The sequence below is a fragment of the Protopterus annectens genome, chromosome 10.part0 (genome assembly GCF_019279795.1).
Source record: "Protopterus annectens isolate FY-2018-M chromosome 10.part0, PAN1.0, whole genome shotgun sequence".
In the NCBI taxonomy this organism is placed as follows: domain Eukaryota; kingdom Metazoa; phylum Chordata; order Ceratodontiformes; family Protopteridae; genus Protopterus; species Protopterus annectens.
In genome coordinates, this window is record NC_056744.1 from 1,377,600,099 (window position 1) to 1,377,627,232 (window position 27,134).

Genomic DNA, 27,134 nt, shown 5'->3' on the forward strand with positions numbered 1-27,134 from the left:
AAGGGAGGTATCACATGAACAGCTACTGTGTGTCCCTACGGGATGTGCACAGGACCTATGTTCCACAGCATGGTGTGTGTTGTGTTTGTGAAAGTAACACAGAAGCCCAGCCCATGCAGTGTTGCATGTGTGCACATATCCAGGAGTAGTCCGTTCACACTGCCCACCGCAGATGTCATGTACGAGGAGTATATGCATCAGTAATGTGGAGGACATGGGCCATGTCTGAGCAGAAGACACCCCTGAGTATGTGGTATGCAGATGTGTACAGATGTGTTGTCCGTATGTCAGCCGCATATGTAAACCATCTGAGCCTGGTAAACATCGTGGCATGACAATGTTGTGCCATGTAAAGCTGTAGCTGTTGTTGAAGGTACACCATATATGTGGTATTGTACCCTTGACTGTGTGTAGATGTGTGTATTGCACAGGTACAATGGCTACCTATGTACCAGCATCACACACAGTACAGAGAGGTGTGGCCTTGCAGAAGGGTATCCATGCCACAGTGGAATACGATAACCACAGGACCGTGTGCGGCATATGTATGTACAGCAACCATGTACAATGTGATATGTATGTACGGGACCAGTATCCATGTGATAGTCGGTGGGTGAATGTTGTTATGCAAAGGTGATGTGCATGCACCATGTGTCATGCATCCTGATGCCATGATACTCATATGATGTATCCGCCACACTGACACCCATACGGTTGGTATCAGTATGAGCTGGTGGAGCAATAATGGTGCTTGGTATGTAGGCGTGGGATATCTAGGCATGGACAGTACTCTGCGACAACATGTTCTGTATGCAAGCATATAGTGAACATGAGGGGCCCCATGACTGAGGACTGTGTAATGCCATATGTACCTGACATGTAGTAGGTACTATGGTATGCTCGCACCACTGTGTGTCCTGTCCATGATCCACATAGCATAACATCCTGAGACACAGGGTATGATTTGCAGGTGGATGTGTAAGTTGCCAATACCAGAACGTGGAATGGTGCTGAAGGGCAATGTGAGGACAACGTTTGATTTGTCGGCCTCCGTACCACCCCAACCGCCCATGCTACGGTATGACAGGTGGCCAGCATGTGTATGTGCCATGCTGTGGCATACACAAGCCCAACATGGGTGCTAGGAAAGGCCTGGAGGCCATCAATGTGTGTGGGAATCACGTTCGTGAGGATGTGCCCCATTGCCATTCAGAATGGTCCAGTCATGGGTGTATGACAACAGTCCCACACATGCAATGCAGTGCCACCCGTGGGTAGTGCGAGAAATGCCGCTGTGCGGCGGTCAGGGTACACAATGTCCGACAACAGGCTAGCAGTGAATATAGTGGCCTGGTGCGGAGACATATACCGAACAGGTTGGTGGGACATTACAGCCAGGGACATCGGATGGTGACATCGGGCCAGCATCCCAGGACATATCATGTGCATGTCAGTACAGTGTATGTGTCCATAGGGACACCACGATGTCCATGTACGGAATGCGACCCTGTAGTGAGTGAGAGGGTGTATTGTCAGTAAGTACGCCATCGCCTGGCATGTTGCCAACATTAGCTTGGTCTGCAATGCCTGGGTGACTATTGTATGTGACATTGGATGTGGATGTAGCCAAACAATACAGACATACCACCACAATGCCTGAGGCCCCACACCGCAATGTGCGGCAGTCATGTTTAGGTAGCTAGCCTTGGAGTATGTGATCATGGACCTCGAGGACCCACCATGGCTGACAAGTGATGCACCCCACACATGTGAATGTACACCACTGTGCAACAGCCTGCACATGTGGTTGTACATCATATGTGCATGGAACATGACCACCACAGTGCCGTCTGTGAACAGGACAGTCCCGCCATGTCTCTGTGTGGAATAGCATGGTTTCTGCAATTGTGTACATGCTACGGAAGTGCACTGTGGTATGTGTCAGCATATGTATGTGCACTGTCCATCTGCTGTGGTGTCATGCCGTTAACAACTGCTGTCAGCAGACGTCGGTAGTACTGGTTGTAGTACACATGTTCCGTGTATGCTGCGATGGGTGTGTTTCCAGGGTGTGGCTAGCAGGGCCATGTAGCATATGTGTTTAATCCACCAAAGAGGGGATAACCCCAGGTGCGTCACACCAGTCACATGGAGGTATTGTGCATGCTAAGGGTAGTGTAGGTATGGTATGTGTTGTGTAATGTGTCATCCAGCTGAGCGGAGTGCATGACTCGAGCATGTGTAGGCACATGGGTGTCTATTCCAGGGAAGTGTGGGTTGCTGTCAGCACATGGCAGTATTAGCTGTCTGAGGCCCAATGTACAAATGTACAGTATAACAACACAGACGGTATGTAACCTGTGGTGTACAATGTCGACTCTGTTGCGTGTTACAATGTGTATAGCGGTCACAAACACGGGTATCTGCACATGGAGCAGCAATGATGCATTGTGTTAGGCAACTATACAGGATTTGTGCAAAACACTGTGTGATGTGTGAACCCCTCACCTGTGGGTGTTCCAGTCCAGGTATGTGTGTGGGAGGTACGATCTGTGTACAATTCGTACTCGCAGGCGTGCTGCGCAGAGCATGGAGGCAGGTCCCAGTCACCGCAGAGATATGTGAGTGGTGCAATAGTGTGTGTGCTTCGCTTGTGTGCAGCACAGTGGAAGATGCAAGCATTGTCCCACATGACCCCATGCCATGCCTGCCTGTTACAGCCCTGCCCGGGACAGTTATGTGAAACTGCCACAGAGGCAGTATAGCATGTGAAGATGTACATGTGTGCTCCACACCCCAGGCCGATGGCTGCAGGTCATGAGTGCCACAGCATTGTGGTCGACCAGGACTGCCATAGCGGTCACATACCACATGCCTGTACAATAACAGTAGGAGCATAGGCAACAGTTGCAGTGACACAGTAGGTCAATGTACAGTGTCCCTGTGTTCAGACCACTGCCTACTGTACACTTGGCTAGACACACACCCAGAAGGCTATAACACTGGTGAGCCATCACATGTCCCAGTACACGTAGTCTGTGTATTGCCATCACAGGGCAGTCACAATAACATGTTGAATGAGAGATATATAGTACCAGGTGATGTGTCATGTGTGCGTATGTTGAGTTGCAGAGCTGTTCACCCATCCGCAACATCACAGTGCATGATGCCTTGTGTAACATGATGTGTGGAACTGCAATGTGATCCACAACAGAGTCATCCGGGACTGGTGCGTTGTGAATGGTGTAACCCATGGGTCTGCGGGATATACACTGGTGCTGTCGGCTGTCATGCTGGGGGCCACTAGTGGTGCCTACAGTGGTCATACAGACATACTGCATACATTGTTCTGGCAGGAATGTCCATTGTTGTAGATGATGTGGTACTACATGAAGGTAGGTGTGTGTTGTGAATGTTACCCATCCAGACGTGACCGCCAGGTGCAGTCATGGTTGTCGACAGCATCACATCCATCCACAGCCGTCAGCACCCTGTCCCCAGAATGGGTAACAGTAGCCCTCGTGCTGTGTGACTAATGTGCAGATGGAGGAACACCTACTACTGGCTGGCTAACAGTGTCATCTAGGAAGGCTATATGACGGCTGGAATACGCTGCTCCAATGTATAATTATGGTATCCCAATGAATTACATTGATTCACATATAGTAAGCCATGGCTCTCATGTAAACCGTGTACAACAATGACTGTGTGACAGACCCAACCAATGTGGAGCTGTGATGAACATGCACCCGTTAGAACACCAAATGAGGTACGTTGCATGTAATGATGTACAACTGACAGTTATGGGCACAGCATGGATGCAGACGCACATCCCCCACAGGCAGTACCACTCAGTGTTGGTAGGGGGGCATTGCACGAGTACATGTGACAGTTGCTGTATTGCCACATGTATGGCACATCCGTCATATAGGGGTAGCACTGGTACGTGACTGTCGGACATGCCTGTACATACGACCATGTCCCACAGGATATGTGTTACGTGTGTACAACACCTGTCATACCGTCATCAAGCTGTGAAGTGTATGGCTGCCAGTGTACCTGTGTGACATGTTGTGCAATGGGTGCAAAGGTACGCAGTAGCACATTACATGCCCACATGTCCTGCACAGGCGCATAGCCTGAACATACAATACAAATAGGGTGTTGGATAATAGCAACCCACAAGAGGTGATGGGTACGGGTGGCAATCCACTATCACCTTTCCGGGTAAAGTGTGCATGTCCATGACACATTAGCACCTGAGATGGTAGCAGTACAGCTGTACAGGGCGGCATGCATATTTGATTACAAATACCCTTGCGTGTTCCACCACTGGCCTGTTGACAGACAGACACCAACACAATGTGCAGCATTGACATGTGCACAGCACATCACCGTGGCTACAGTAGAACAGGGTTACTGTGTTGACATGTGCACAGAACATCAGCGGCAGCCACAGTCGAACACGATATGTGTTGAACCCCACCGTCATTGTAGCCCATGCCACAGACAGATGTGTTATGCATCTGTGTAGGTACGGCTGGGAATGGCCCTGGCCTAGCAGTATAGTTGTGTCAGTGTTGCGAACAACATACTGAATGGGCTGTGTGTGTGAGGTGTGCGTCATACGTGTATGGCCTGATGGATGATACCAGCAGTACCCCCGCTATGTGAACATCCCCGTCCCCATAAATGAATACCTAGGCTGTGCTCAACACCATGGTCCCTGTGGGAGGGATGGTGCTGTGTGGTGCACCCGCTGACATGGTGGTGGCAGCAGGCACTGGATGTAGACATATGTGGTACCCATGTCAGGCCGGGGTACCATCCATGTGCACGGGATATCACCGTGCGGGCACATACAGCACTGTGTTGAACAATATCACAGCACATAGCACCTGTTAGGGGTAATGTGTATGCATGGATGTGCGATACCAGCATGCACCATACACACCCCCACCAAGCAGCATGCTGCCTACATAGCAGAAGGCCATTGTCCACACCATGATGATAGACATGCAACATGTCCATATACCCATAGAAATGACATATGGAATGGACAGCCACCCTCCCAATACTGGTATCCCACAGGCGGGACACATCCCTGTGCCATGTATGTGATATACCCTGCCATACCATGCTGCCCTGTCCAGCAAGGCTGCACGTGCCATCACAGTCATACATGGTGCGATGGCCACATGGCACTTGCACTATCAACTGACCAGATCAGTAATGTGGCACTGATGCACCTTGTGGTGTCACAAGTGCTGTGTGTCAGCGTGTACAATGTGCACGTGCACATGCTATGTATGACCATCCCTGCTAATGTCATATGATTAGACATTGTCCCATGTGTATCACATGTGCAATACAGGCGAGCCGTGGCAGGTTGTCCAACACCCGTACAGTGCTGAGTAGATGTATATGGCACAACACATGCATGTACAGGTGTCCATGTGTATGTGTGCAGTGCCACCACTGACGTCCATAACGGCTGCGTCTGTGATGCCTACTGACATATACACAGCATCCAGGTGAACAGTAGAACTGTGCACACATCGGGCCACGTGCTGATTGGTATGAACACAGGTGCAGGCAGGTACACATGTCCACAGCAGGTTACCATCTACATGGGGTATGTACAGTGTGATGGGTTGACACAGAGATATGATATGATACCCACTGCATAATGGTGTGACAGGTGTGACAGCAACACGTCAGCTGTGTCAGTGTCATGATGCGTCTCAGAGATTACTGTGCAGATGTTGTACATGTCATAGCAATGTATGTTCAGCGGTATGCCAGTACATCAGTGTGAATGTGACCTGTCACCATAATTATGTCTTACAGATAATGCCTCGTTTATGACTGCCAGCCTTCAGCTGCCAGGAGGAGGAAGTAATCATACCGTTGCTCCATGACAACTATGACCTGCTATTCAGCCATGTTCCACAGCAAGCGCAGCAGCGGGATGACCTGTGGCAGGATATGCGCAGGAGGGTGAATGACGTGGGTGGCAACAACCGCACCTACCAGCAGATACGCCGACACTGCACGGACCTCATACGGCACGCAAAACAGCGTGCTGCCACGATCGCCAGAGAACAAGGTGGAACAGGTGGTGGGCCACCAACCCAGCCCCCACTCACACACACGGAGGAGTTCCTGGCCAGCCTGGGGACACCCAGGGAACAGCATGCAGAAACACTAGCTGCCATCGTGGAGGTGGGTGTCTCCCGACCAATGAGCCTGGAGCTACCTGGTAAGTCAGTCTTGCATATGGGTATGATATCCACTGTAGGTGTAGGTGTAGGTGTAGGTGTCACTGTACATCATGTAAAGTAACAACATATGCCAGGTATATGGGCACACAAGCCGCATACTACAGTATGCTACTTTGTGTTTGCGGACGTGTGCATACCACATGCTATCACACAGGTACATGATGTGACATGCACAGTGCGAACTGTGGCTGTCATACAGTAATGGATAATGTTTATACTGTTGTGTTGCCCCTATACAGGTACCTCTGGCGTGTCGCACAGACATGGGTCCGTCGCAGGTGAGTCTGTTGTTAGTAACAGGCATGTTACAGTGTAGAGTTATTCGCCATGTGGCCAGGTATAACATGCACACCTAGGTTTTGTTCCAGTCACGGTATACAGGTTGCACCACCAGACACACACATGCCACCCATGTGCAGTAGATACAACCGTTATCATACACCGGCATGAAACCACAGTACCTGTCAGTGTGGTATGTGCGGCCAGCTATGCATACAACGGTGGAGGTGTTCTACAATGGATGCATATGTAGTATGCATTTGAACACCATTCGTGGTACGCACACAGTACCACACAGTGAGCAGTGACCTGGGCAGCACACAGGTGTCACCAATGTGACATATGCCCCTGCATTGTGTGCACATGTTGTGACACGCCACCCGACATGTCCCACGCTTGTGGTGTTCTGTCTGCAATATTGTCACACCATCACATGACCTACACCTGACATAGCGAACATCCACACTGTTGTCTGCATAGCCCTCTTGATTGTGACACCTCCGACATGTATGGGTGTATGTCACATGGGACACCACAGGGATGGGTACACGATGCTCATCACACACAATTGTCCAAGACCCAGTCACACATGGCCATGGGTGATAGCCACAGGCATACTGCCACACAGTACGTCTGATGTGGATAGACACCGTTGCACATTGTCCACACATAGTGTGATCATAGCCGTAGTGGACCACCTGTACATTTGATGTGGTACAACTGACAACCGGAATGCCTGTCTGCAGCCACCGTAGGTGCCACCGATGTCTACCATATATGTGCTGTGGAACAGCATGACTGTGTTGCAGTCATGGCAATGCAATGCGTCCATGTTATGCATCGCACAGCAACGTACATGCGTCCTGTTGCCATGCAGTGGCACAGTGCCTGTACTCCCCACTGTATAGCTATGTACACAGCTCACACTAACCACACCTGCACAGACATATATGCTAAACATGCATTCTATCTGTAGGCTGTACACACAACACTGCACTGTGAAGCCCATTATGATGTGGTGCATGTGGCGGTACACCATTGTCACACATGTCCACATGTTACCGCACATGTCAGCAGATTACATGTCAAGGTAACGTCAGCCATGTGTACTGTTAACCTGTCTGTGGCCACATGGTGTATCACGGTGATGCATGCAGACTACCATGATTGTGTGTACTGAATGCCTACTGATATGACACTTTCTTGATGTAGTGTGCACCCCAGGGCAGTATGCACACTTAATGTCTGGGCTGCATTCCCTGTGCTGTAGTGTGGGAATGCTGCATGCCATCTGCAATATCACATGCATGGTGTGTCTGCATGTGTGTGTGTGTGTGTCTGCATGTGTGTGTGTGTGTGTGTGTGTGTGTGTGTGTGTGTGTGTCTGTGTGTGTGTGTGTGTGTGTGTGTGTGTGTGTGTGTGTGTGTGTGTGTGTGTGTGTGTGTGTGTGTGTGTGTGTGTGTGTGTGTGTGTGTGTGTGTGTGTGGGTCTGCATGGGGGTCTGCGTGTGTGTAATGTACCTTACAGTATGTCTTTGTATTCACAGGTGGTGTAGGTGCGTTCCCCTCCTGCGGTCCATCTGATGTTAGTGTCCCCACAGATACTAGTGGTGATGACCATATGCATGAGGTACAGGCAGGGTTGTCAGGGGCAGAAGCTGTGCCATTGGTTACCATCCCACCTATGCCCCCCTCATCCCCACACACGGTTCTGATACCGACACATACCACATCACCGTTGCCCATAGAGGTAGGACAGTCAGCGTCTGTTGGCATTGAGCAGGAATGTGTGGTGGCTACAGAAGGTGCGCCTACACACCATGTTGCCAGTGTAATGACTGGTGATGTGCCACACAGGCATGTGGCTGGTGCTGCTCGTAGGAGGACCACTGGCAGACATGCACCTGCTGTACAGGGCGCAGCAGCTGGTATCACCAGACGCATGTTCCAGACTGTAATGCCGGCACAGGCATGTGCAGAAAGGCAGAACCAAGAAGGGCAGAGGCTGCAGAGGGCTGCAATCTGTTCCCTAAATGACAACATCCAGTCATTGGCGAATGCTCAACAGCAGATTGCTAATGTACTGGATAGGTGATTAGGTGAGATGGTTGGAATCCTCGACCGAGGCATGGCAATCCGCGAGCGTGAGCTGTCTGTGCTGGAACACCTGGTAGGGGTGAGGCGTAGGACACGTGGGCGTAGGCCAGCAACACCACCTAGTGTAGGTCGATGTGTGCGTGCCCCCTCTCATGCCCACTCACACAGTGCCAGTAGCAGCAGCAGTGCAGCTGGTGCTACACCGTCCACACCAGGACACAGCAGGCCACGTGGATGTGGCCCTGGCTGGTCCCAGTGTGGACACGGTTCCAGCGGACATCTGTCATTGGAGAGTAGCCACTCTATACCTCCAACCGGTAGTGCCCGTGCGACCCCAGGCAGGCACGGGTCACGTGGCCGCAGGCGGACACAGTGAGCCATACAACCTGCACTGTACAGTCTTGGGCTGCCAATTATACCCCGTGTAGGCATCACATATGACTAAACTGTGTACACACATACCCACACACGGCAGACACAACTGTAGGGCTCCACCACATCCACATGCATTCTGCACAGTCATGCCCAGTAAACTCACCAGCCCTTACACACACACATGTTGTCATCCATTGGTGCAGCCTATGCCCCTGGCAGACATATCACCCTGTGCATATGATGAAGCCTCTGCCGCATCCCTGTCATCCACACCATCGTTGCAGGGTTATGCAAATATATTCTGATGCACAGGGTGGACAAGTTAGTGAGAGGTGTATGTGATACCTGTGTATGCATAGCGTGTGATGTGTATGTTGCAGTGGTTGTGTATGACATCTGACTGGTGCGTATGTGACGTGGGTTGTGTACTGTCAACATGCAGCAGACATACCATGTAGTGCAGGTGCAGCATGCATTGAGCTTTGTTCACAGTATGTGTGACGGTTACATGTGTAGCACCATGTTGGTTCTGATAACCTGAATCCCTACTATGGTGTACTCGCATGTGCCTACAGGGAGCACTGTTATTGGTCCCCCACGTGTAGCTGTGGAGTACCCACAGGCACATCTGGCAATATCAGCATACCACATGTACCCGCAACCTGCCTGGACACCTACATAGGTTCATAGGTGCATAGGTACATACTAGGCTATCTGCCCTATGGCATTTATAAGCCTAGCCAGAGTGTGTGTGGCTTTCACCACCCCTTAGGCTGAGGATACTATACCCATTAGTTTGCAGTGCCTCTGTCCAGCAGTGACACAGAGATGATTCCCAGGGTATACCTACAATCTCCCATCCACTCATCAAGCTTTCTCTTGAACAGAGTCAGTGAGGGGCTCTGCCTCACAAGGACTGGGATTCTGTTCCATAGTGTAGGGAGTCTCTGGGTGATGAACCTGTCCCTCCAGCATGTCCTATTTATATCTGTGTTGAGGTGTGTGTCTCTTGCTCTTGTGGCTCTGGTTGATTTGGATCATATGAGGTGGAGCATGTCCATGAATTCCGGGTTGGACATGGCCTTGTATGTCAGGCACAGATCACCTCGGAGCAGACGGTATGCGACTGTATAGAGCCAGAGTCCCTTCAGTCGGGCAGTGTGTGACACATGTTTGAGCCCCTTTATCCTTTTGGTGGGGAATGTTTGGGGTCCTTCCAACGGCTGCAGGTGTCGGGTTAGGTACATTCCGAATGGGGCGTTGTACTCAATCATTGGTCTGATTCATGAGGAGTACAGGGGTACAATGACCTCCCCTGATCTGGATGTGAATCCCTACATGTGCAGGTGGGCAATGTGGAAAGTCTTCCTAACCACATTGGCAATGTGAGTGTCAAAAGAGAGGTTACTGACAAGTTGGGTCCCCAGATCCCTGATAACGTCTTGCGTGTTTAATGGATTACCACCTATGTGGTAAGTAGGGGTTACCTTGTTTTTGCCAAAGGGTATGACTATACCTTTCTTGGCATGTAGCTTAAGGCCATGGCCCTGGCACCAGTTATCCATTTCTATGAGACCTCTGGTGGATGTCTGTGTCTGATGGGGTGTCGCTTATGGTGCCCAGTTTGCAGTCATCTGCATACCTTGTCAGTCACAACCCCCCATGTTTGCCTGCACATCACAAAAATTAAATGCCGAACAAGAGAGGGCCCAGGACTGAGCCCTGTGGGACACCGCTTGTGACCGGCCTAGAGTGTGACATGGCACCAGGAACTCTAACCCTGTGGGTTCTGTCCTGGATCCGGTTTGCAACCCATCTTGTGACATATGGGCCTACAACCACGCTGGTGAGCTTTTCTATGATGCACGCGTGGGGTATTGTGTCAAACGCTTTTGCTAGGTCAGGGTAGTCTGTGTGAACTGCCTTACCCTCATCAATGGCCTTAGTGACTCTTCCGAAAAGGTCAACCAGGTTCAAGAGGCAGGATATGCCCTCGACGAAGCGGACTTGGGTATGATCCAGTGTATGTAGGTCCCCAATGTCCTCATTAAGGAGCTCCATTATGATCCCCTCCATAGCTTTGCAGACAAGGCTCGTCAAGCTTATAGGGCGGTAATGTCCAGGGTCCATAGAAGCTCCGCCTTTGTGGAGTGGGACCACAGTTGCTGCACGCCATTCTTTGGGTACGTATCCTGTAGTAAGGCTAAGATTAAACAGCAGCCTTATGTGCGGGATTATGTCCTCATTGAGGTCGTGTAGCACACAGCCGGGGACACCGTCCAGTCCCATTGATGCTGTGTTTTCCACTTTAGAGAGAGCAGCTATCACCTGGGCATCTGAGATGTTTGGGAGGCTAGACTCTGGTGGGATACATATCTCTCCTCATGGGGGGGAGGGAGGGGGGAAATATGCATGGAACCTGTCTGCCAGTATGTTGGCAATGTCTGTGGGTTCAGTGATCATTGTACCATTCTGGACTAATTCCGAGCATAACTGTGAGCTTCCACCCATGTTTCTACCATAGCTGAGGAAGGCCTTATGGTTGTCTTTTGTGTCTTTCGCAAGTCCTCTCCCACAGGTGGCCTTGGATGGTTGTATGTGTGATCGTATTTTACTGCTAGTATTGATCAGGGATGCCTTCCCTGTTAGGGGGTTTGCTCTGTCATGTAGTAGCTTTCTCCTCTTGTTGTAGAGTCTGTTTATGGCTGTGGTCTACCAGACCGTGCACCTGCCTTTGGTGGAAAGGGTCCTGATGTTATTAGGGATTGCCTGATCCATACATTCCTGGAGGTGCTCGTAGAAGGCATTTGTAAGGGTTTCAGCAGTGTGGGTTGTGTTTTCCAATGGCTCGGAGGCCTTGCAGGGTACCAGTCCAGTCTTAAGAAGTGTGAGGTTTGCTTTTGAGAAGTTCTTCACCATGGTCTCTTTTGCTGGGGTTGGGGGCGGGATGTGGATCTCCAGTGATATTAAGATATGGTCTGATCTCACCGATGAGGGATATACATCCTGTGTGGAGCATGTCATCCCCACGTGTGATGATCAGGTCTAGTATGGTTCCTCCTCTTGTGGGTATGGTGACTAGTTGTTCCATAGCATTTGGGAGTATAAACTCCAGGAACCTTTGGCCTAGGGTGTTGGGTCTTGGGTAATGTTCCCGGTCTATGTATGGGTAGGTGATGTCACCCAATATGATGGTGTTTGGAGAGACATTCACACTCTCCAGTGTCTTCAGGAAGGCTGTGTGGGTATCCTGAGTTTGAGAGGGTGGTCTGTAGCATGCTACAAACTGTAGGGCGGTTCTACCTATGGTTAATTGCACCTGGATGGTCTCCGCTGCTACGTGTGTTGCCACTAACCTGGAGGTGTGGGTATCCTTTATGCATATGGAGACTCCCCCTCCTTTTGTGGTTTGGTCCGGAATTGGGGCTGGAACGCGTGATATTAGGTATAACCTGGTAGTGCTGGGGTGCTGTCAGGTGCCTTGAACCAGGTTGCAGTCAGAGCACAGACATCGATGTTCTCCATACTGAGGAGGGCTTTGAGGGCGTGCAACGTGGGGTTTAGACTACTGGCATTGAGCAGTATTACCCTTAGCTCTTTCCAGGTTTGTTTTCTAGGGCGGTAGGTTTATCATTTGAGCCTTGCCTGAGAAAGGCACTATGGTGGTGGCAGGAGCCTTTGCCAATATCCAGAAGCCCAGGGGTGACAGGTGCAAGCCGTCCCTTGCGAAGGAGCGTGGCTTGTCAAGCATGTCATCCCAGGCAAACAGACATTGGACCCCCTTAGACTGACACCGGTAATTAAGCCAATTATTACAGCTGATCATTATGACTCTGCATTGTGGCATCATTCTTGGTGTGGGTAGGATACTGCTCCGGGTCAGGGTCATACCGGCCTGGGCTACATAATCTGAGAGCCCCTCTCTGTCTCTTTTCATGTAGTCCAGGGAGGTATGTCTCAGGTCATTCACACCAGCATGGACAATGACTGCGTCATACTTGTACATGCTGCGGAGTGTCCTGAGTGCTTGTGTTATGTTGCGGATTCTAGCGCCCGACAGGCAGCCTACTGTGATCATTTCCTTGCTCAGTCTGGTGGGTGGGACGTCAGTGTGTCTGACTATGGCGTCACCTATAACATGTGTGTCTGGCATTGTGTGTGGCCTTAAGGGCTGTAACTGTTTAGCACACTGACTTTGAGAAGTATGTGTTGCATGTCCTATGTCTTGAGGAGGCAGTTGCTTGGGTGTCTGCTTTGGAGGCCTCTGTAGGTTTGGTATATGTCTAAACAGTGCCTCCGAATATGTCTTTGTGTGTTTATGTGTTTGTTTTGCAGTTGTGATAGTTCTATGTGAAACTGGGTTTGTGGTGTGCATGGTGACCTTCGCCTATTGTCTGGTCTTGCCGGTCCTGGTTGAGTGAGCTCAGCCTCCAGTTTGGCAATATAGTTGCATCTCTCACATGTATTTGTGTTTTGTGGGGGTAGGTGTGGGTGTCTGTGTACATGAGGCAATTGTAACATTGCCTCAGGATGCCCAGATGCACCATCTGAACAGGAGAGGACGCTAGCAATTGACCCTTCGACATGCTAGAAAACGTGCGTGCGTCTGCTGTGTAGCTGAGTCAGAAGGAACCTATAGGGAAATGGGTACTCAAGGGGATTCTAGGCTAATGTAGTACTTTGTTTAGTGTATATGTACATTACCTATATAAGAATGCTTTAGGAGCAAGTGCTGAGCTTTTGTGATAGAGACTAGACAGGTTAGATTGCAAGTAGAGGGGTTCTAAGGGAAAGCTTGAAGAGCGTAATGTATGGAGCCAGACATAGTTTAACGTTGTTTACATAGTACATGACACACATGTCCACACATATACTGCACCTGACGCCTGTGGTCGGTGCCACAGGCTACAGTGGACAGAGACATCACATACATGGCAGGACACAGTACAGGTATGGTGACATTGTGCAGGTGTCATACACAGCATGCTGGCCACTGACCTCCGGTGTCACCTGTCAGCTGTGGTGCATGCTGTGCAGCAGTAGGATGCTGTACCAGTACAGGTATACGGCCGCAGTCGCGGGGTGTACACCACTATGGCGCACACCCCATAGTGTGCAGATGGGGACACCTGCCTGTGTGGTCAGCACCCTCACAATACAATGCACCCACACGCCATGTCACAGGGGGGCGGACTTGCACATGTGGCCAGTATGGCTCACACCTATGACACCGAAAGGGTTGTGCAATGCAGCACCAATACGGGATGGTCACCCTGTGTGGTTAGTGTCCGTTCACACCAGTATATCTGCATACACCCTCACAGCAGGCAGCAGACATACAAACATGTTGACACACACACATGGTGGTGACCACACATGTATACACGGAGAGACGACGTGTTGCATGTACTGCACCATCCACATCCATGCACCCCACACTGCGGTATGTACAGATCTCTACTATGGTGTACAGGGATGTGTGGCACGTGGGACATAGTCCCCCCGATATGTGGCATACATGGGCACACATTCCTGCACACATGTCGGTGCTGGGAATGCCACACCCGCCATATGAGACATGTGCAGGCATGCAGCAGTATGTAGTGCATTATGCGTACCAACACTGTATCCGGCAGATGTGCCGATATATGTACTTGGGAGGTGGTAGGTGTTACAGTAGCCATGTGACATACAGTCGATGACACCTGCCTGATGGGTATGCATTATGGCAGCACTGTCATGTAACAGCGACATAGCATACTGTATGCAGATGGCAGGGTAGGATGGTGTGTGACACACCTGTGAGCCACCACCTGCACACATGCATGTGGACAGGTGTTTAAACACATGATGTACACACATACCGCCATACGTGCTGTTACTATGCCACTATATAACGGCCCACATGATGGGTACGCATGTGGTAGGGAGTTGCAACTATGTTATGGACATCGGCCACTGCTCATGCATGGCTGCACCATGCACAGTACACATGTCACATGTGTCCCCTGTTGCCATGTGTGTGTATGCATTGCTACTTTATGACATGTGTGTTGACATACATAGAACATGGACTGTGGTATGGTATCACAGCTGTCACAGGCGAACAATACAAGGGTATGTGTCCCAGTCAACACCGCTACACCCTGTAGTGGGAGCATACCACAGACATGTGTCCACCTTCCATTCGTGTGTGTAGCACTGCATACGCCAGTGTTATGCATGTGGTACATCACAGGCTTCGTATGTGTCCTGTGTGCAGTCCATGCACACAGCCAGACAATCACATGTATGACATATCCGGATGTTGCTTCACTCTGGTACAGCAGCAGTCATGTTTCATAGCTGTGTCAGGGCCATGGTATGTGTGGAGCCGACCTGTCTATGTATACTGATATGGGCGGACCACATCACACATGTGGGATCATTGTTAGTACATGTGTACTCTGCACGACTGGTGTACACTGCTATACAGACCTGTGGACATATGTCACATAATGTTGTTGGACCGTGAGGCATACTGCTGCACCACTGACATGGTGCTGGCATGGCAGCTACAGTGTTCACTGCAGTGTGTACATGTTTGACCTGCACCCGTGATACCTGTGATGTCATCTGTGTTTGTACGGGTAACTACATGTGTGACCACCCTGTGCGTGTGGACGGGTTTACCTGCCCATGACCTGCGGTGTGTACACACTGTCTGCATGGCAGATGGCGCGTAGCACATGCTAAGTGTGTGAGCATGCCCGGTTTGCTGTTGTGTAGGTGGACACACACGACATTCCACACTCTGCACTTTCATGATTCAACCCCATGTGTATGCATGTCTGCACTCTGCAAATGCTAAGTGTGTGAGCATGCCCAGTAAGCAGTTGTGTGGATGGACACACAGTACAGTGCACACCGTGCCCATCTGTGATTATACCCCGTGTGCATGTATGTTCCCCCTTTGCAACTGCTAGGTGTGTCAGCATGCCCGGTTTGCTGTTATGTAGGTGGACACACACGACGTTCCACACTCTGCACTTTCATGATCCAACCCCATGTATATGCATGTCTGCACTCTGCAAATGCTAAGTGTGTGAGCATGCCCAGTAAGCAGTTGTGTGGATCGACACACAGTACAGTGCACACCGCGCCCGTCTGTGATTATACCCCGTGTGCATGTATGTTCCCCCTTTGCAACCGCCACGTGTGTGAGCATGCCAGTGTTGCTGTTGTGTAGGTGGACACACACGATGTTCCACACTCTGACCTTTCATGATTCAACCCCATGTGTATGCATGTCTGCACTCTGCAAATGCCAAGTGTGTGAGCATGCCCAGTAAGCAGTTGTGTAGATGGACACACAGTTCAGTGCACACTGCGCCCTTCTGTGGGTATACCCCGTGTGCATGTATGTATGTTTCCCCTTTGCGACCGCTAGGTGTGTGGGCATGCCCAGTACGCCATGTGTGGAGACACAGTACAGTTGGCACCAACGTCTGATACTAGGCTTGTAGCCATGGCCAATGACATCCTGCATAGCCATGGTGGCCGTCCAGGCGAGTTATATGTAGTTGCTATGCCGCAATGGCTGCCTACATCATGCACGCCGGTTGCTCTCTCATAGGGTGTACTGTCTGTGGTGCATCCCGTACGCATGTCGTGATGTTGTGCTCCGTAGTTAGTTAGTATTCCTGAGGGCAGCACTGCCGTGTTACTGTACGCCCACCTTGGGATAGCAACATGCTGTGTGACTGCGCACTCTGTCTTCATTTCCTATCGGCTGCCTTGCCTCTGCAGATGATGTCACCCACCTAGAAGTATGCCTCTGACAGTGCTGTGCTCAGTAATCTCGGTAGCGCGTTCTGTTAATGCATCATGCTGTAGTGTGTTCATGTAGGTAGGTGTAGGTTCAACTCCCGGCCCTTCCCCGTGTGTGTGTGTGTGTGTGTGTATGTTTCCAGCTGTCTCTAGAGATAGTAATGCTTTTAGATGCTTCACAACACATACCTTGGCTATCAGCGTCTATTCCTTTACGGATGATGTCACCCGCCTAGAAGTATGCCTCTGACAGTGCTGTGCTCAGTAAGCTCGGTAGCGCGTTCTGTAAATGCATCATGCTGTAGTGTGTTCATGTAGGTAGGCATAGGTTCAACTCCCGGCCCTTTCCCATGTGTGTGTGTGTTTCCAGCTGCCTCTGGGGATAGTAATGCTTTTAGACGCTTCACAGCACATACCTTGGCTATCAGCGTCTATTCCTTTACGGATGATGTCACCCACCTAGAAGTATGCCTCTGACAGTGATGTGCTCAGTAAGCTTGGTAGAGCGTTCTGTAAATGCATCATGCTGTAGTGTGTTCATGTAGGTAGGCGTAGGTTCAACTCCCGGCCCTTTCCCGTGTGTGTGTGTGTGTGTGTGTGTGTGTGTTTCCAGCTGCCTCTGGGGATAGTAACACTTTTAGACACTTCACAACACATACCTTGGCTATCAGCATCTATTCCTTTACGGATGATGTCACCCACCTAGAAGTATGCCTCTGACAGTGCTGTGCTCAGTAAGCTCGGTAGTGCGTTCTGTAAATGCATCATGCTGTAGTGTGTTCATATAGGTAGGCGTAGGTTCAACTCCCGGCCCTTTCCCGTGTGTGTGTGTGTGTTTCCAGCTGCCTCTGCAGATAGTAATGCTTTTAGAAGCTTCACAACACATACCTTGGCTATCAGCGTCTATTCCTTTACGGATGATGTCACCCACCTAGAAGTATGCCTCTGACAGTGCTGTGCTCAGTAAGCTCCGTAGCGCGTTCTGTAAATGCATCATGCTGTAGTGTGTTCATGTAGGTAGGAGTAGGTTCAACTCCCGGCCCTTTCCCGTGTGTGTGTGTGTGTTTCCAGCTGCCTCTGGAGATAGTAATGCTTTTAGACGCTTCACAACACATACCTTGGCTATCAGCATCTATTCCTTTACGGATGATGTCACCCGCCTAGAAGTATGCCTCTGACAGTGCTGTGTTCAGTAAGCTCAGTAGCGCGTTCTGTAAATGCATCATGCTGTAGTGTGTTCATGTAGGTAGGCGTAGGTTCAACTCCCAGCCCTTTCCCATGTATGTGTGTGTTTTCAGCTGCCTCTGGGGATAGTAATGCTTTTAGACGCTTCACAACACATACCTTGGCTATCAGCGTCTATTCCTTTATGGATGATGTCACCCACCTAGAAGTATGCCTCTGACAGTGCTGTGCTCAGTGCTCTAAGTAGCGCGTTCCATACCTGTGTCATACTGTCGTGCGGTTGGGTAGGTAAGGGTAAGGTCTATTCCCATGACTGCCAGCTGTGTGTGTGTGTGTGTGTGTGTGTGTGTGTGTGTGTGTGTGTGTGTGTTTGTGCTCCCAGCCGCATGGGTTCATGGGTTATGGTTTTAGACGCTCCGCAGCACACATATATCCTGCTGACATCTCTGTGTTTGCGGATGTTGAGACGCAGCTAGTGGACTGCCTGTGTGCCTGCTGTGGTTAGCGACCTCCGTAGCATGTTCTCCACGTGCGTCCTGCTGTGGTGTGATAGGGTAGTGATGTGTAGGTTCCACTACCGGCCTTGCCACATGTGTCTGTCTGTATCTCTCTTGATGTATATATACATACATATGTTATGCCCATAGCGCTGCTCTTGCATGGACAGCTGTCTGTCCCATGTATCGCATATTTGCACGGCTGACACATAGAAATGTGGTACGATGCATATCCATACATTGTCCATGCAACGCCCGTGTTCCGGGAGGTGTTGCACGCCCTAGGGACATCTGCTGTATATCTTGGCAGACAGCTATCCTTGCTGTACTGTCACTGTACTCGTACAAGCCATAGCCCTTGTGTATCGTTGCCTGTTTATGGTGTGTGTATGTCTATCTGAGCTGTGTGCATGGTCGTGTGTATGTCCCACTATAATCGTCTGTGCAGGTGTCGCCACTATGGGTAATCCATGTAGACAGCTGTTTCATGTGCTTTTCAGCACATACCTGCGGACAGTGCTACCCCTCCTACAGCAGCACATTCCATCATCTTGCAGTGGATACTAGTGTTTCCACACACATGTATCTGTGTCTGTTCATAACACTCCACCTCAGGGAGCGTATGTCTGGACACGGCCTTCTGTGAAAGTGTGACACTCGGGGCCAGTCATGTCATGTTGCTCTTAGAAACATTGGTAGTGGGCACAGTGATATGTTTTGCATGCATATGGCATTTCTGTCTGATTTGGTGTCTTCCTCGCATGTTTGCCGTTGCTTCCTGTCATCAGTTATCATGAGGGCGCCGGACTGTTACTGTTACGTAGAACACAGCGAACATATGAGGCAGACTTCTACACAGTCTGCGTACATCTGTGCAGTTGCAGGGTATGTGTCTAATACAACATACCTACTGTCCGCCTACAATAGACACACAGTGTGTGGCGGCATAACAGACCACATGACATTACTTTGCATTTGCATGGCACACCCACGCAGACAGTTGTATTCCTCACACTGGTCTACATCTGCTTATCCACACTACTTGTTCTTTCCTGTACCATATGTGTGCGTCATATTTGCGCTTCCCGTCAATGGCGGGGCTCACGTATGACTATGGGGGCCTGGTAATTGTTATGTTGACACTTCATGACACCCTGGGGGACACTTCACCTTTGTGTCTGATTACCTTCCACATTGACCTTCGCGGGGCATACGTTGTCATTCACAATTACCGGGGTAGGACATATACATGTTTGCACATTTGTCCTGCTGTCTTTCTTCCCACCTGTCCGCCTAGTATCACCGGTTCAGTACATGTGTTCTGGACAGGTAGATCCTTCATACCCTGACCTGTTGTCATTATGTGTACACGCCCTGACGTTCGGACATTGCCCTTGTTACGTTTCACATAGTGCTGTGCTTTTCTAGCTGACTGCTGCCTAGGCATTCCGGACTGTGCGGTGGGTGAGAGGGAGTGCTATTTCCATTGCATGATTACTGACATTCATAACATCCGTATTCATGGCTATGCCAGCATACCTCTCAAGTGTACCTCGTTATGGGGGACGTACCTCATTTGGGGTCTTAAACGGGTCCTGCTCCTCAGAATTCCACAAAGTTCCACATTGAAAGGGTCTGTTACACATTCAGTGTTAGGAATGTTTTAGGTGAAATCCATGGTAAAATGACATTAATCATATTAATTCATTAAAGGATCTTCATTATACGTGCGAACAGCGTATTTTAACCATCCTATGACCTTCCTAGTTGAAGTTGTTAGTAAGTCATTAGTATGTGTTCCACATTTTGCCCATTTGTTCCACATTATGGGGGCGAGTGTTCCTCATGTTGGTGATGGAAGGTTGAGAGCTATATACGCCAGTATTTGCACAACGGTCTGACTTTGTATGGGGTATTTCTAATGTAGTCCCTATCTGTATTTCCTGTGCTATGCCTTACTGCAGCTGTGTTATTCCGACAGATTTCCAGTTATGGGTGCCATCTTGGTCGTACGCATGTCCATCCATGGGGATCGCCTAAAGGACACTGATATAGGGCTGTACATATTTCACACCTGCTTTCCGCATTATCCGGTGGCTGCTTTGCACCATTAGTGGGGATTAAGGCATGTGCTATACCCACATCCCTCCCACGGGGCGGGCCTATGCATTCTCTGCCAAACAACACCTAGGCCCATTTCTGCATGCCCAGGTTCCCATGCCTGCAACCCTCGATGGTACACATTACACATGGTTAATGTGTGCGGTACTGGGATGTGGACGCACTTCAATGGACTCGCCACTCTGGGGATATCTGTCCATATGTCCTGCATTTCATGGACACATGTGTCATCAACCTTGGACAAGCTTTTAATGCATGTATAGGTGTTCCGTAGTTGTGGCTGTCACTTCTTTTGCGTCAATCGCAGCAGGGGTTGCAAATGGAGCAATTTTTGGAGTCCTACAATGGACACCAGTGTGCATGTGTAAAGTGTAGAACTTGCTGGACTGTTACCTTCTGGCCAGTGGTTTTGACTGCTGCTGTATGTTCCCCATTTGCGGACGTCTGTTTGACTATCCATATTATCTATTACTTGGCATATTTATATCCATGTGTCATATATACGGGACGTTGGTCTGTTGTGTGTACATATATACATGTGAACCCCTCGTTTCATACCTTGCTTTGTTACTGTCTGTGGATTACCTGTGTACACACATATATAACCATACCATACCTTTCCACTGTACAGGTTCTGGTGGAGTGTACGGATGGTTGGCCCTTTATCTTAGGTGTGTGCTACATTGACCTGTGTCTATCTGGCAATTTGCTGGCATTTCCTGTGAGACTTACTTGATTCTATAGAGACCTGATTCTCTGATTATGACGTGCTTCCACTGACTACATTTTTCTTTGTCTTCTGGAATCTTTATGTAACCAGTCCTTTTTGGACACTTTCTATTGTTGTTCATTTTTGTTTACATATATGACTGCTTTGGTATGTTGTGCTATTATTGTGTGTGGAGCATTTCTTCCCGGGCCTCTACTGACAATGGACATGTATACAGCTAGCCTAGCCCGGTCAACAAATGTAAACCAACATAAAACGTACATAAACGTATGGTGGCACCTTCTGACAAGTAGGTCAGGTTACAGAAGCATACCCTTCATCAATCCCTGCTACTAACACACCCGTTATTCTATCCACATTCTATGTTTGTCTTATCACATATCATGTGTTTCTCACTATTTGTACCAGTACTTTTCATGGCATTGTCCGGTTCCATACTTTCAGAGGCTGACAGTTTTGAGACATGTATAACTAACATGGGGGACACAGCTTTAACTTACCCTGCTGTGAGCGGATCACACACGCACAGGCGCACTTGCATTTCCTAATTTTGGGTTACGCGCAGGTGCACATGCATATCCATGTTCTGGGTTACGTATGTTTACTGAGTCTGTGTGATTACGTGGCCTGTATTAGTTGTGACTGTTCCAGTAACATATCTCTGATCCGGTTAACGGACGTGTGTGGAACACACTTTCACCTTTACACATGTAACTGTCTTTGCGGCACAGATGCATTACTTACACGTTCACATTTATATGTTCTATAGTCGTAATTCAAACGGGACTGCATTCACGTTGGCCGGTTGCTGTGAGCACTACACGTTTGCTGTTCTGTCTCATTTATATGCATACCCATGGTACATAGCTACATTACCATATTCCCCCCCCGCACTCACTTACGTCACAGGCATCCATTCTCCTGCTGGGAAAAGTGCGGTACTACATGTTACACATTCCCTATTCCCTACTGCTCTTGACCCAGGTTGCATATGGCGTGACCGCAGGGATATTCAGATCACAGGGGCTTTTAGCCCCAATGCATACAGGTCTTTGATTGTCAGGGTGTTCCTGTGGTGCTCTGGGTTTGGTCTTGTCTGCCTAGTGTACGGAACTGCCCTGACCGTGTGCGAATGTCAGACGAGTAACATGGGCACGGTTTGTCCATGTGTATTATACCATAACCACCCACATTATTCCTAACCGTGCACGCTGATTGGCCAGCGTGCCCGTTGTAGATCGGGTTATAGTGATGGCACACGGTCCGGTCGCTCGGACCTATTTCCATTAGTATACCTCGGTATTTATAACCTGTCTCGCTATGTTACATGGGTTTAACATAGTGTGACAGCTTTAACTGAGCCACAGTGATGTCTGTTGCTTACTTTGTGCCAGTCTCTCTCTGCTACACACATTTAACATAGTGGGACAGGTTGTACAACACAGCAACAGGGACACCGAGCTCTCTGTTGCTGTTTTGTATTGATTTGCTATGTTGACTGTGTTTTACATAGTGAGACAGTTTTGACATTAACAACGGACATCTCGTGCAGCACGTCAGCACTGCCGCGGATGCCAGACATCTGTGGATGGGCAGCAGACAGGCATTATGCTGTGCCATTATGTCTGGGGATTATTAGTTTATTTTCCTAGTTGATATGGCATAATAGCAATAACCCACGTCTGGGTGTGGGTACTGCTGTATTTACCCACGGTGGCCTTTGTTTGGTCCCTCGGGGGGACCGCACCACATCTACCATGGGTATATCCAGCATTACCCACACCCAGGCGTGGGTTATTGCTATGATATTCATTCCATATGTACAGACACGAGTGTTTGGGCAACCAACAATAGCTTCTGCTATTGCCATACAATGCTGTGGGTGGTGCCAGTTATCATACATATGCCATGTTCTGCGTTTTTCCCATTCACACTTGTCTATCCCCTGTCCTCATTCATACGTGGATATTTATGTGGCACATGACTGAACTATGTATTACCTGCAGGTATGCTGTCTACAGTGCACATATGTGATGGTTGGTTACAGTGTATCTGGGTACCTACCTCTGTGGTGCTGGGGACTACCACACATCCTTCGCAGCATTACATGCATATGTACATACTATTATTCGGTGGCCTGTGGAAGGTTGTCGGAGCACCGGTTACATGTGTCCCTATTTGTGCATGCATCGTGTTGGTCTTTGTCCGGCCTTCATTGCTATCATGGGCTGGATGGTGGTGTTGGTGTGTGTTTGGGTTGTATTTATACTGCCGATACGTCAGTGGGGGGGTGGGGTTGGCACGTGTTCCTCTTTGCAGGGGGCCCCATTATGGACATATGTACCCTCCGAAGACACTTGACACGTGCCATATGTCCTGTGATATTGACACAGTTGTGTATGTCTTCCTGCATTACTACTTGCGTGTTACAGGCATTTTGTATCTGGTACGCATGACTATTATGTTGGATAGCTTAGGCTATTCCCATGCTATGACATAACCATTCATCCGGGCATATACGTGTTATTCTATCCTTTGCATTGGCCGTGGGTGTTTTGCCATATGAAACGACACATATCTATGAGTGATGTCCCACCTTGACATTCTGTGCATGTGGCAACCCTGCTGGGGTGACCTGCTTGGTGGACGGCTGTTCCGCCCTGTGTATTGTGTTTGACATGTCTACATAGCTAATCATCGGTACAGTGGCTGCACATACTGCTTTGTCCAGATGTGTCCAGTTATGGACACCGTGGCATGTGAACACCTGTGGGGTTTCGACAGGTCCGTAACCACACGCAGGATGTACACATTCTGCTGACACATTCACATGCAGCCATTTGGATAACAGTACCTGGGATGGGATGTTGACATGTGGGGTACATATTTGCATGCGTGTCACTGCCTAAGACAATACTTCCTACTACATCTGGGGTATACCCGCTGTGTGTAGGTGTGCAGCTGCGCAAGGCTGCTAGCTGGATTGGGTGGACAGTCGGACATGGGTGCGGGTTACGTGCTATAACAGGGTTGTTGTGTATTACATTTGCATGCATGGGTTCTGCTTCTGGATATTCCGATTTGGCATACGCCATCCTATGTGTATGTGATGGGTACGTTGCTGTGTCTAGCACATTTTACTATACACATGTTTGTCTGTGTTTGGGATATCTGATTTCTTTCTGGTTGTTATATGGCCACGACTGCCCAGCTGTGTGCTCTCACTACCGCTGTGGGACTGCTGGTGACCATGACCATGGGGCTAGCCGTGTGTAGTTGCGGCGCACTGACATGATGCAGTACACCTCCAATGGGTATGCCTGCTGACAGTGCATTGCGTGATGGACACGGTATTCCGAGTATCCTTTGTTCCATGGACGGGAACATTTTGTACTTCGTGGATTTATGTTTGGTTCTCCATTTTGTGTGGACGGGTACTATGTTGCGTACTCTGCATACGTTTCATTTTCCATGGACACTGGTTGGTGCGGTTACTATTGCAGGCGGCCTGTGACAGTCAGCACTTTAGGTTGCTCATCGCATGCCGGCTTGGCCACGCCTACGGGCGCATCCTACTTGGGCTCCCTGGGCTCACGCACGTGCCCTATGCACACGGTTGTGGTTGTGGCACGCACTCATTACTATGCATGTGGCACTGCTACGCCAGTTGTACGCTGTACGGCCGGCACAAGCCTTATGCCAGCCTTGCGCCGAGCTTCATGTATCCGGGGGAATATCTTCTTCCATGGGTTGTTGGTCCATATAAATCACTAAAATAATCATTCTATAAATTACTGTTTGTGATAGCTGCCACATAAGGCTGCTTTATGACCATTTTGATTTCCCCACCATATCCCTGATGTGTTCTTAAATTCAGTGCCTGCAGATTATGTAAAGTTGACTTTCGAATCCTGTCAGTCTTATTTCATCAGTTTGTACTAGATTAAATTGAGAAGACCATCCCATTAAACTAATTACACTTCAGTTTGTCCTTAACATATCTTCTCATCCATTGAGGACGCAGTACAGAATCTACAGTATTAACCCCCACCCTTGTAATCTTACTTTCAAAATTGCAAACCTAGTTCCTAACCATGCCCTACAAGAACAGAAATGGCCTAGATAAGTTAAAAATGTATGAAAAAAAATAAAACTAAATGAACAAAAGTTAGGGGTTCAAAAATGGCACATGAAAGGAGTAGCGTGTGCTGCACAAAAAGAGCGATGGAGAGCTATTGTTTGGCACAACACAGTATGTTGTGTCTGCATGAGAGCGGGAAGCTCCTAGTAGAAAAAATGTATCTAGACATATTAGTGGAGCTGATAGTCAGGCATGAAAGTAGAGAGTGGAGAGGAGATAAGAGGAGGCCTGCAAACAGGATGGGATGGGAAAAGTTAGATGGGAAAAAGGCAGAGGACAAGAGAATACAACATCAGTACAAGCAAGTAGGGTAGACAGAGTATAGTTAAGGGAAAGAGAAAAATCCATCTATGAAAAGGATGATAAGCTGCAGGATGCCAGGAGGGGTGGGCAGATATAGATGACAGTGAGTGTCCAACATGAGCAAAGAATGAATGGAGATCACAGAGGGCTATGAAAAAGTAAAGATGTTGATTGAATAATTTTCTTCAATATTCGAAAAGGAAGTCATGGAGAGGGCGCTATGATGTGTGAGAGGTAGAGATGAATGGGGAGAACGGTGGGAGACAGCAAAACAGAGGATGAAGCATTCAGAGGAAATTGACTCCTCTCAGGGAGGATAAAGCACAAGGACTGGATGTGGTAATTATCAGAATTTTCAGAAATTTGTCCAGTTTGTTGCCAAATCCCTGATAGATATCTTCAACATATCACTGGAATTGTCAGAGGACAGGAGCACAGTAATTTTATTACCCTTATGCAAGGAGAGAAGAGAAGAAAAAAACAGGAAAATACAGGACTCAAGTTAATGACAGAGTAAGGGAATATTATGGAGAAAATCCTGACGGAAGGCTAGCAACATTTCAAGAGGATAACAGTCTCCAATACAGCAAATAAAGGTCAAATGGGGCAGCCAATCAAACTTTCTCGACTTTTGTGGTTGGGCTGCAGGTGAATGTGACAGGCAAGTAGTAATAGATGTAGTCCACCTGGACTTATGCAAGGCCTTTGACACTATCCCATACAGGAGGCTGACAAAAAAAATGGAATTGGGATAAGGGATAGAACAAAGGTTGAGGAACTGGATAGCCTCATGGCTTAATGGTAGGATGTCAAGAGTTCTTGGTGAGAGATCAATGCCTGCAGGTAGAGAGTGATTACTGCAGCACCACAATGCCCTTTCCTGGGTCTGGTACTCTTCAGTGTATTTGTCTCAGTCATATTTGAAGGAATGCAGAACAGATAAGACAAAAATATGTGCAGCTGTGCAGGAAGAAGAAGAAATGTTTATTGAAAGATATGGTTAGACTGAACACTTGGCCAGGTTGATGGCAGTTCAGGTGCAGTGTAAACAAATGCAAAGTACTGCACTTGGACCACAACAACTCTGATGTAAAGAATTAGTGAGAATAATAAGACATGATATAAGGAATTCAAAGGGAAAGTATCAGAAAGATAGATGGGTTGACTAGGAAAGAATATGACCAGAGACTAGGGGAGCTAGAATTATTGTCATTTGAAACCTTAATAAATGACGGGGTAGAGGAGAACATGGTGTTAATGCACAAGATCATGTGAGAGAGATGTGAAGTGGTCATTCTAAATGGTAAGGACAG

General features: G+C 48.8%; 1 pseudogene; it reads left to right on the forward strand.

Annotated features, from left to right (window-relative positions):
• Positions 1 to 27,134, forward strand: part of LOC122814284 — a 1,664,844-nt pseudogene that overhangs the window by 1,077,667 nt on the left and 560,043 nt on the right.